Below are 12,041 nucleotides of genomic sequence, written 5' to 3'. Positions count from 1 at the left end.
TGCATTCGGTTCGAGAACCTCCTCTGAGTGAAACATGTGCTCCTTTTAAATGTGCTGGGTGATGGGGAGCAGCTGTGACCGATCAGCCGGTGACGAGGACGTGCAGGTGTTTTGCTTTGGTTTCCAGGGCGACGCTGATTACTCTGGGAGTGCTCGTCACATTCCCCCCCCTAAGCGTCGTTCTGGTCCTGCGAAGACATGTAGAAAGTAGGGGTGAAATTAGGGGAGGGTGGGGAATGACCCCTGACAGACCTGCATAAGCTGTCCATATCCGGGAGAGGCCATCGGCATTCGCGTTGGCGGCCCCAGCTCAGTGGCGGACTTCGAAGTGGAAGTCCTGGAGCGCTAGGAACCAGCGAGTCACCCTGGCGTTGGTGTCCTTGGCGCGGGCCATCCACTGAAGGGGCGCGTGGTTGGTTACCAGGGTGAACTTGCGGCCCAGGAGGTAGTACCGGAGCTCCAGGACTGCCCACCTGATGGCCAGGGCTTCCTTCTCCACGGCGGCGTACTTCCTCTCGGCGGGGGACAGCTTCCTGCTGATGTAGATGATCAGATGCTCCTCACCTTCCTGGATTTGGGAGAGGACCGCTCCTAGTCCTGTGTCGGAAGCATCCGTCTGCAGCAGGAAGGGGCAGCTAAAGTCCGGGGCGCGGAGTAAGGAGTACCGGCGAGGACGTGAGTGCTGCTTTCACCTGGGAGAAGGCTTCTTCCGCCGACGGGGTCCAGCATACTTTCTCCGGCTGCCCCTTCCTGGTCAGGTCTGTCAGGGGGGCGGCTAAAGAGGAGAAGTTGGGAATAAAACAACGGTAATACCCCGCCAACCCCAAGTAGGCTCGTACCTGGGTCTTTGTCTCGGGTCTTGGTGCGGCGTGGATGGCCTCAACTTTATTGTCTTGCGGCCGGATGAGTCCTCGGCCGACTTGGTAGCCCAGGTACTTGGCCTCAGAGAGGGCTAGGTAGCATTTGCGGGGGGTTGGCGGTAAGTCCAGCCCGCCGGCAGCTCCGAAAGCACCCTCCGCAGACGATCCAGATGTTCGTCCCACGCCTCGGAGTGGACCACGACGTCATCCAGGTAGGCGGCTGCGTAAGCTTGGTGAGGCGCAGGAGGATGTCCATCATCCGCTGGAACGTTGCGGGGGGCCCCATGTAGGCCGAAGGGAAGGGTCCGGTACTGCCAGTGGCCACTGGGGGTGGAGAAGGCGGTTTTTCGGCTTGGCGGCCTGGGAGAGCGGTACCTGCCAATAGCCCTTGGTGAGGTCTAGGGTGCTGATATACCGGGCCCTTCCTAGCCGGTCCAGCAGTTCGTCCACCCGAGGCATGGGGTACCCGTCGAATTCGGAGACTTCGTTCAGGCGGCGGAAGTCGTTACAAAAGCGGAGGGTGCCATCCGGCTTTGGGACCATCACAATGGGGCTGGACCACGGATTCCGGGATGGTTCTATTACCCCTTAACTTTAGCATCTGTTGGACCTCTTCCTCAATAGCCTGCCGACGAGCCTCCGGGACTCGGTAGGGCCGTTGTGTAACAATGACTCCTGGGGGCGTCCGGATATGATGTTGGATCACGTTGGTCTGCCCGGGCTGAGAGGAGAACACATCCTGGAACTGACTGACCAGGTGCTGCAGCTCCGTCTTCTGGGCAGCCGAAAGGTGGGGGTTGACATCCACAACCACGGGCTCGGTGAGGCTCAGGGCAGCTACTTGGTCCCGGGTCCCCACCCATTTCTTTAGGAGGTTGATGTGGTAGAGTTGCTCCGCCTGCCCGTCCCGGCTGTCTCAGGCGGTAAGTGACCAGTCCAATCCTCTCCACGACCGAGTAGGGTCCCTTCCAGGAGGCCAGAAATTTGCAGGCGGAGCTGGGGACCAGGACCATGACGCGGTCACCCGGTTGGAACTCCCGTGGTTGGGCTGCCCGGTCGTAATGACGTTGCTGCGCCTGTTGGGCCCTGGTGAGGTGTTCCCGGACTAACGGCATCACTCGGTCGATCCGTTCCCTCATTTGCCGGACATGTTCGATGACGGTACGATGCGGGGCCGGCTCCTGCTCCCACGCTTCCCGGGCCACGTCCAAGAGGCCCCGGGGTTGTCGGCCCAAACAGGAGCTCGAAGGGGGTGAAGCCAGTTGAGGCCTGGGGAACTTCGCGGATCCCAAAGAGCACGTAGGGGATCATGAGGTCCCAATCCCGCTTGTCCTCCGCCGCCACATGTCTGAGCATTTGCTTGAGGGTTTGGTTAAATCTCTCTACGAGGCCATCAGTTTGGGGGTGATAAACAGTGGTCCTCAACTGCTTCACCCGCAGCAGCCGGCAGAGGTCAGCCATTAGCCGGGACATGAAGGGGGTTCCCTGGTCAGTCAGGATCTCCGAGGGGAGGCCAACTCGGCTGGCCAGTAGAAACAGCTCCTGGGCGATGGACTTCGCGGTGGCCTTCCGCAGGGGGACTGCTTCTGGGTACCGGGTGGCATAGTCGACGATGACCAGGATGTGCTCGTGCCCTTGGGCAGACTTCGGCAACGGCCCCACTATGTCCATTCCTATCCGCTCGAAGGGCACCTCGATGATAGGCAGCGGGATGAGCTGGCTGGGGGGAGGAGTCCTGGGCGACGTGGCCTGACAGGTCGGGCAGGCTTGGCAGAACCGCTTTACCTCGGCGTCCAGGCCCGGCCAATGGAAGCGGTCGCGGATGAGTTTAGCGGTATTGGCTGCCGCGAGGTGTCCTGCCATGGGGTGGGAATGGGCCAGCTCTAGAATGGTCTCGGTCTTGGCCCGAGGCACAACTAGTAATCTTTTCTCCTCCCCCCTATGCTGGGCGACACAATACAGCAGGCCATTCTCTACAACAAAATGTGGGAGAGGGTGGGGCCCGGGGGAGGACGTCCTCTCCATCCACGACTCGCACCTGGCTCCAACAGTGCTTGAGTCGGTCGTCCTCCCGCTGTTCCTTGGCGAAAGAGCCCCCTCCAGCGGCCTGTTGGTAGACATCATAAAACAGATTAGTGGACTGGGAGGAGGCGAGCAGGGCCGGTCGGCGGCGGGGTCCAGGCGGCCGCCTCGGTCTTCGACGGTTCCCCTGGGGGCTGGCAGGCTGAGTGGCGGCGGACAGCAGCTTCTCGAAGCCGGGCCAATCCCTTCCGAGCAGTATGGCCACCGGCAGGTCCTTCACCAGGCCTACCTCCACCGGCAAGTTGCTGGGTTTGGGTGAGGTGAGCTTCTAGTGGCCGGTACTTTGCGAGTGTCTCCGTGCACACAGGTTATCAGTAGGAAGTTTTTCCGTCCGCTTCGAGGGGCGCACAGTCGCGACTGGATGAGGGTGACCGCACTGCCTGAGTCCAATAGGGCCCGGAACCGTCTTCCATCAATCTTCACCTCTGCTTCGGGGGCTCCCGCCGGCACCCGTTGGTGAAGGATGCAGCCTGCCAGCCAGGCTCGCGGAGGCGACGGTGGTTCTGCACTGGGCATGGGCTCATCTCGCGGGGGGGGGAACCGTCGGCCTGCTGACTGGTCGCGCGGTGCCTTCGAGCGGGCGTCGCTCCTGGACCACCCTCCGGGGGAATGGCGGCAGCCGGTCCCCTGCCCCGCTGTGATGGACAGCATCCGCCAGCTTGATCGCCTCCACCAATTCCCGGACGTCACGTGGGTTCCTCATGCCGATCGACCACCACTCGTTCCGCTACCTGCGTTGGGGTGGGGTTTCCTTCCAACAGCCAGTGCTGGGCGATGCGGCTGAGTTCGGCCGCCTGGGCACGGGCTGGCACCTGGGGCTTGTATTCCCACTCGTGGAACTGCTGGGCGGCGCTCACAGGAGAGAGGCCCAGCCTCGCCAGGATCTCTCGCTTAACTTCGATATAGCTGTCGGCACTTGTCAGGGGGAGCGAGAAGTAAGCCCTCTGTGCTTCACCAGTGAGGAGGGGTGCCAGCGCACGTGCCCACTCGTCCTCTGGCCATCCCTCTCGGTGGGCGGTGTTTTCAAAGACCTGAAGGAAGGCTTCCACATCGTCATCGGCCGTCATCTTAGGTAACAGACGGGTGGCTTGTGCCCGAGGCTCAGGTAGCGGAACGCGTTGGGCCGCGGCTGCCCGGACGGCAGCGAGTTCATCCTCCGTCATGCCCAGGCGAGTGGCGAGGTGTTCCGCTATTTGCTGCTGGCGGATGCTTACTTCAGCGAGGCGTTGTAAGACGTCCTCCATCGCGGGGACGCGCGTGCCGCCTTCCGTGGTGCTGGTGACAGAAACAGGGAAAAAAAGGAAAAAAAATTAGGCGTTGGGGCGGTGATCTTGTCGGTGATTCCTCACTGTAATGCCCGCATTCTCCACCACTGTCACGGGGTGAAGAAACACTCGACAAGAGGTGCGTGAATTAAATGCCCCAGAGGGTGGGTTTATTGATAAGTGAAGGGTGCCTGGTGAAGTGTCCTGATCCGCTTTCTGCTGGTTGGTGCTTCCCGTGTGCTCTCCGTGCTCTTCGGTGCCAATCAAGGTGAAAGTGGGTGTCCTGACGTGCTCCAAAGTGTGTGGGCTGTCGGTCACTCGCTGCTTTCTGTGAAGGAAGGAGAGGGGGATTAGACCAGTGTTGCATTCGGTTCGAGAACCTCCTCTGAGTGAAACATGTGCTCCTTTTAAATGTGCTGGCTGATGGGGAGCAGCTGTGACCGATCAGCCGGTGACGAGGATGTGCAGGTGTTTTGCTTGGGTTTCCAGGGCGACGCTGATTCCTCTGGGAGTGCTCGTCACAGTATCTACTCGTTCCCTTTAGGGATTTTTAACTTCTGCTTTTATCCTCCCCTTCCTAATTCCCCTGTAACCACCAGCTCTCCACCTGATCGAGGTTAGGTGGAAACCTCTCGCATAACAGTCTCCTATGCTGGACCTATAATGTTTTTGGCTGGTTCTATGTTCATAGCAACCACCTCACTGATGGTCCGGACTAAAAGGAGGCGCCCCTTGAGCGGGCGCTCCAGCGCAGGAGGGTGGGAGTATAAAAATAACCCTTTCTGTATATACTTATGTGTAAATTGCTGGTGGTTATGTGTCTACTAATAAACTCTGTGAGTTTCCTTTGCAGTGCTCAGTTACAGTGTTTACTAAACACTCGTCAGCACCAGCCATCCGGCTTCATGTTCCGGTATTAGGTGGCTGAGATCACAGGTTTCTGCGGGAGCCTCCTTGATCATCAGGCCTGGCACAGCACTGCAGGGAATTTCATGGATGTCCAGCCAGGTCTCTTGGCCGCTTAGCTGTGCTGTCGCATCCAGTGGGAAGTGAAGGTGGCAGTTACAGAAGTCTTCTTGTATATGCTGCCTCAGGTGATGCTACCCTCTCTAGAGGTTTGTAAAATTTGAGCTTGCCTCTCCCGTGTGGTTCAGCGCCTCTGCGATGCTTAGGAACCTTCAGGTACAAACGCTAAGCTCTGTCTACTTTCTGAAAACCACATGGTAGTCAGTGTGCACTCACTTTGAGCACTTTCTAAAAATCCACGTATTGGTAAGTGTGTAAGTGTGAATATGAGAATTTTCTGAATTTCTGTATTGTTGTGTTTTAGGGGTTAAGCTCGTTCACTTCGTTCCCTTGATTAGACCTTGGTTCCTTGGGCTCCATTCAGCCAGTGTGTATTCGTTTATACACTTCAAGCATCGCTTCGCTCAACATGAGGGGCTATTTGGGCAATTCTCGTGGTAGTTTAGCAGCACTCCCCTTTTCCAAGAAGGGTCGCCTATGAGCGCGCTACTCTGGATTCGGAGTTCTCCTCTCATATGAGACTGAGTTCACTTTTTTTCCCCAGAGCGCTCCAGCATTATTTCCACAGATCGAGTTGATGACTCTGAAACATACTGTTTTGAGATGCACCATTCCATCTATGAGCTGCTCTATCAGAGTGACACGAGAGCCCTTCCTTAGAACAGTATTTGAAAATCCATGTGTTACGCCCCATCTAGGGGTTGAGCGTAACATGGAAAAAACAAGTGTGAACAATCAACTTCTTTTGAATTTTATTTTTATTTGGGAGTCCACTTTCAGGAGCTGACGGTGCCAAAATAATAAACAAAATGTGCTAAATATTAAACCCTCTAAATTACCTATCCAAAATAAAGAAACAAACAAAAAATACAATTCTCTAACCTAACTACCTAATCCAAAAACAGAGATCCAAACATTACAAAAACAAAAGGTGGCATCTGACTCCTTACTTTCCCAAAACTATTTACAATATTCACAATAAAGATTTACAAAGAAACATCAAGTTCAGAGGAATATCCAAAATCAAAATCGTACAACAGGCAAAAGGGTCAGGTAAGCCAGCGGTCCGCTACAAAACAACAAATATCCAAGCAATCTCGATCTAGTATACAAATGGGGTAAATCAACACAAGCACAGTACAAACAGCATGGTTCACAAAATGACCCCCCCCCCTTAAAGGAAATGCTGTCATCTCTTTTAAAGGAGAGAAGACCAATCCGAGGACAACAGCAATGAGTTTGCAGGAACCAATCAGCAGCAACCTGGGCAGACACACACAAACCAAAACACACAAAAAAAAAACTATAGGGTCGTAACACCATTCTATGGTAAGTGTGCACGTGAAGTCTTTGCACACTTTCTGAAATCCAAACTGTGGTAAGTTCGCACGCTAGTATTCTGCATTCATTCTAAAATTCTATATGGTGAGGGCTTCGCGCGGTTGCTTCGTGCTCTTTCTTGAGTTGGTAAAAGCCCCGTTCATCTTGGGCGCCACTCCACCTATGTATCCTCGGATACCTATCTAAACAGGGTGTTGCTACTGGAGATCTGTTGAGACAGCTCCTTCAGCAAGCTTTTGCGAGAGCAAGCGGGAGCCCCTGTGTGACAGGCAAGACTTAGTATAAAATGCTAGGTTCCTAGCCGTATCCCTTTAAAGGAATCTTTCCTGATTCCAAGCCTTCAGCTCTACCCCCGGGCCGAGGCCCTAACAATTAAGTTGGGTATGTAGCTTAGGCCTTTGGCCATAAGGGGTACTGTCACAGACAGCCGTCTAAATGTCCCAGGGGCAACTCCCATGGAAATGGTAGAGTTGATACTTAGTGTTCGCCATGATTTTGGCCTGCACTCCCCTCAGCATGGTGGCGTGGGTATACTGTTCCCCATAGCGACCCCTAGAGGACGCAGTTCGAAGTTCCCTTGAAAGGGAACGTCTCAGGTTACGAATGTAACCATGGTTCCCTGATTAGGGAACGAGACACTGCGTCCCCTAGCTCCCTGCCATGCTTCAGATGCAAGCTTCAGACGAAGAAGTGAATGACGTATTATCCCGGTGCCTGTTTATAGTTGCACCGGTAGTGACGTCAGAGGCTGTCGCTGGCCAACTCGTTGTTTTTTTTTCAATGTATGCTTCAGACACGGGTCACGACGAGGTGTTCCCCATAGCGACCCCTAGAGGACACAGTGTCTCGTTCCCTACTCAGGGAACCATGGTTACATTCGTAACCTGAGACGTTTTCTGTCTCCACATCACTTCCAAGGTTTCTCGTTACTCCGGCTCCACTATGCCTGCTTGTGCTGTTGACTGGATCTTCAATACCTGCTCTTCCTGGGACACCTGCTAAGAAATCCCTCTCATGGTCTCCTGCTCTTCTGGCAACCATGAAGTCCTCTGCTTAGCCAGATTCCCAGTGGACTGCTGTTCTGCTATAGTGGTCCCTTGCTCTATCTGCTCTGCCATGTGTCGAGTTACTTTGGATTTCACACATCAGTCTCTGCCTTGAAATCAAGCCATAGACACAAGGATCAACTCCAAATGCCTTTTACTTGTTTCAGTCTTAAACGTATTACCTTCTCAATGGTTAAGCATACCACAGCTCAGTTTCCCCACTGCCATTGTTATCTGTAGCATTCATTACCATACCCACTCCAATTCTGAAAGTGACCTTGTCCAGCCCCAACCTTCCTACTCCTCCCATACCAGAGCCCACACCTTCCATGAACCCAGAGCCAGAGCACATGAATGCCACGGACCCAGAGCCAGAGCCAACACCAGTCATGCACTTTCCTCCAGAGTCCTGGTGCTAAAGCCTGCAGCCATGTCTATCGCTGAGCCCTGGATGCCACAGAGGCAGGTCCTTCTCCCTACCCTTTGAGCCTATTCCTCTTCTGCCAGTCCTGTTCGGCTGCTTTGATGTCTGAGTCCCATCTTGAGTCCTTCCTCTCCATCTAGTCCCATACAGCCTCCAAGATCATACATCTCTACTGGTCCCATTCAGCCTTGAAGCTCCCTCATCTCAGCTGGTTCCATTCAATTCCCAAGCTTCCTCACCCTCATTCAAGAAGTCACCCAGATCCCGCTCTCCTCACTGGTCCTGTTCAAGACCTCAGCTCCTCTTACCCCGCTGGCTCTGTTGAGCTCCGAAACTCCTGCCCTCAAACCTCTGGCATCCAAGCCCATGACTCCATCCTTAATCTGTAGACTCACTGGCTCCAACCTTGGTTTCTCGCTCCCTTGTCTCCTTTGTGGACCAGTATTCCTCCTGCTTCACCAGGGACCCTCATACGCCGGGCTCCACCTTCCCTCTGGCTCCATCATTAGCTTATGTCATTAAAATATAATAATGGTTTATGTACAAAAATATAGAAATGATAATTATTTCTAAATGTGATGTGGCAACAAATAAACAGAAACAGACTCGACTGAATAAGCAGGATATGTATATCATGCTTTATTTCTGTGTGACTAATTTTTAAATCCTGAGTAATAAATGAATTCATTATGATCAATGTATCACTTATTATCATGTTCGTTTTGTGATCGCGCTAGTTCCAGTGCTTTTTTCTTATTCGTTTTCTGATAACTTCTCTTTGTTGGTGAAATGTGTGGGTTGCGTGACGTTGTTCCTGAGAGGCGTGTAAAGAGTGGGTTTTAATGAAGCGCAGCGGAGCTTCTGGCCCGACTGTGGAAACTCAGCGCTATTTTGGCTTCGTGCTACAGGTCTGGGGCTATTAGCCCCGCCTGGCCCGTTTTAAGCACTGGCTCACACTGGCCCGACAGTGGAAAAGCGGCTATTGTCCTTGATGACTATGGTCTTGCGGGCCCCGGCTCTGCCTCAGTATGTTGTGTGAATCATAGGATGGATGAATTAAATGTCAAAAACAAGTCAGCTGTTGTCAAACATTGTTCATCAATTGAAAGTATTGTATTATTAAATTTTGAAAATGTAAATAAATAAAAAAACAGAAGGCACAAATTTATGTTGTCATACATTATCATATTCTATTTAGATTTTTGTTGACTGCTTTGGCTTGTGATTTCCTATTTAATCGAGGGGTTTTGCAGCTTATCTAGCAAACATCTGCCCAAATGTAAAAACTGGACCACCCAGTGTTTTCTGTGTATGTGTTGATATGTATGGTCTTCAGTCTGGATCAGCAGAAATAATAATTGAGCACCTGGCTCAAGTTTGTTAGATGATCTGCACTGAGATCATTTTCCCTTTTATATTAAATTTTAAGGTGCAATAATATGATAACATTTGATTAAATATCACAATTTGTTGCTTTATTCAGTCTGTGGTGTACATGGACCACAGCTACAAGCCGAGAAGAACATGACAAAAAAGCGGCCTCGATTAAGGTCTGCGGCAGGTCTCACTATCACCTCATGCATTTTGCATCCTATGTCCATTTAATTTGCTGACTGCACAGTTCACTACAGAACTTCCATAGCAGCACTGTCAGGGTGTTTGTCCTGATTTTGCCTGGATTCACTCAAACTGCATGTCAAAATGACCAGAATGATGGAAAACCTTTAATGACCTCCTTTTGGTCTGAACAGCAATCTGATTGGATATCCAGCTAGCAAATGATAATTCATCATTTCTTTGAGCTGTTTGTGTGATACATGTGATTAATAAACACAGATGAAGACTTTAAGAGAAACCTGTTTCTGCCTAAACCATATGGCTCAAAAGACATATTACAAAGCACTACGGTTGTGTTTTTAAAGTGAATACATTCACTGAGTATCACTGAAAAACAGTCAAAAAAGTTTTGTTTTTTAAACATATGTTCATTCTTGAAGCCAAATGAAAAAGCACGTTGTTTTTCCTCCTGGTACTGTGAAATATTTCATTGTAGTGTGCACACAGACATCACAGTGTGTTCTGCATCAGTCTGTAGTGAGTGAATGTGGTGATGGGATGCTGCTGGTCTGGCGTAGACCTGACAGATGGAAAAGCTTACAGGAATGATAATGGGGAGATCATGTGGCCTGTGCTTCCCACTTAACATTTGAAAGCGGCGAGACTAGAGAATTATCTTTCACAAGCGGACCATCACAATGCAGGCAAAGGTAAATAAAATGCATTCGTACAGGAGGGACGTGGATGCAGTGAGATGGTGAAACCCTCATATCACTTGCAGAGAAATCTGATGGTCTAAAGCTAGCAATGCTAAATGAATGCTTCTTTGAAATGTGGCTCTTCAGGGAAATATGTGCAACCATTAGGGATCAGTTCTGTTTGTAGAGGTTCATATTTAGGCATGTAATCTTCAGCCACTGGCTTCCTGAAACTGGCAGGTTTTACGTTTCTCTTCTCTTCATCTCTCTTTCTTCTGTTCCTGCAAGGATTAAATGTAGCCACTGTTTGCAGGTGTACATCTATTGAATGCACAGATTGCTGGTTAAAACTGTGGGTAACACTGCATTCAACCAGGGTGTTATATGCGGTAATGATCTCAAAACTCATGACAAAAAAAAATGACACACACAAAAAAACACAATACAGTTTAAGGGAAACCTTTGTGGATCTTGCCAAAAATAATTCAGCTGATGTTCAATTACAATGACTGACTCTGATCGGAGTACAGAGATTATACAGTATCTGGTACGAAAGGATCATTTATAGATTAGTAGTATGTAAAGGAAGAAACAGAATCTATATGAGACGTAAGTCACCGTTTATGGTGAATTAAGAAACACCAAATGATTTAATGGGACATTTCATGATTAATTGTTCCCATGTTACCATTGATGAACATAGCTGCAAATACGTAAAGCTAGAGTGAACCACAGCAATCAACATTGTGCTCTAATGCTCATGAAATAATGGAAATGGAAACAGATCAATTGTAATTTAGCGCTCTTTAAAATATTTATACAGGTGCTGGTCATATGATTAGAATATCATCAAAAAGTTGATTTATTTCACTAATTCCATTCAAAAAGTGAAACTTGTATATTATATTCATTCATTACACACAGACTGATATATTTCAAATGTTTATTTCTTTTAATTTTGATGATTATAACTGACAACTAAGGAAATTAGTTTTTTTCCCATTTGCAGTGATGGATGGACCAAACATTCAATGATGTGTGAGTAACAGCAACATTAACGTTGTGTGTCTGTGTAACAGAGATTACTGTCACAGAACATCACTGTTTGCTTAACCTCTTCACGAGTGCTCGGGCAGGAGGCAGAGGTCAAAAACACAGCCCTGTCGTTACCCTGATTACTTCACGATTCATCAAGCACACCAGGGACGGCTGAGACTGAACACTGACACAGCTACTGACAGCCCTTCACAGCACACCTACAATACACTCGACCGGAGCAAACGCTTTCCTGTGAGACAGTTCAGTCTAGAGCTCTCACTCTCTGAACTCACTGAGTGATCCGATCAGATAAGCCACAGTAAGGGACTCTAGTCACATCTCATCTGGAGGTAAGTCAGAGCCTCTTCCTGAGATCTGCCAGCACTATTTCTGCGCTCACAATGCCATCCTTTCCATGAAATATTGTGTTTGAGGATGTACATGATCTTGTGGACTCCAGGAGGATTGTGTTTCATCGAGGTGCCGTCACTTTAAAAGCACTTGTTTCATGCGGGTGTGTTCAGGAATCACATCTGAAGCCTGTCTCTCCGTCTAGACAGTGTCATAAAGCCCTTCTGGAAACTGGGATGCAAGGTGAGTAAAGAGTGGAGTCTTCTTCATATGGGCAGGTGACTGGCGACCAGCGGGATAAGAGTGTAAAATACTCTCAACTATTCCAGCGGAGCCCATTCAAAGGCCAGATT

This window comes from Cyprinus carpio, chromosome B13 (genome assembly GCF_018340385.1).
Source record: "Cyprinus carpio isolate SPL01 chromosome B13, ASM1834038v1, whole genome shotgun sequence".
Lineage (NCBI taxonomy): Eukaryota > Metazoa > Chordata > Actinopteri > Cypriniformes > Cyprinidae > Cyprinus > Cyprinus carpio.
Note: the sequence above shows the minus strand (reverse complement) of the source record.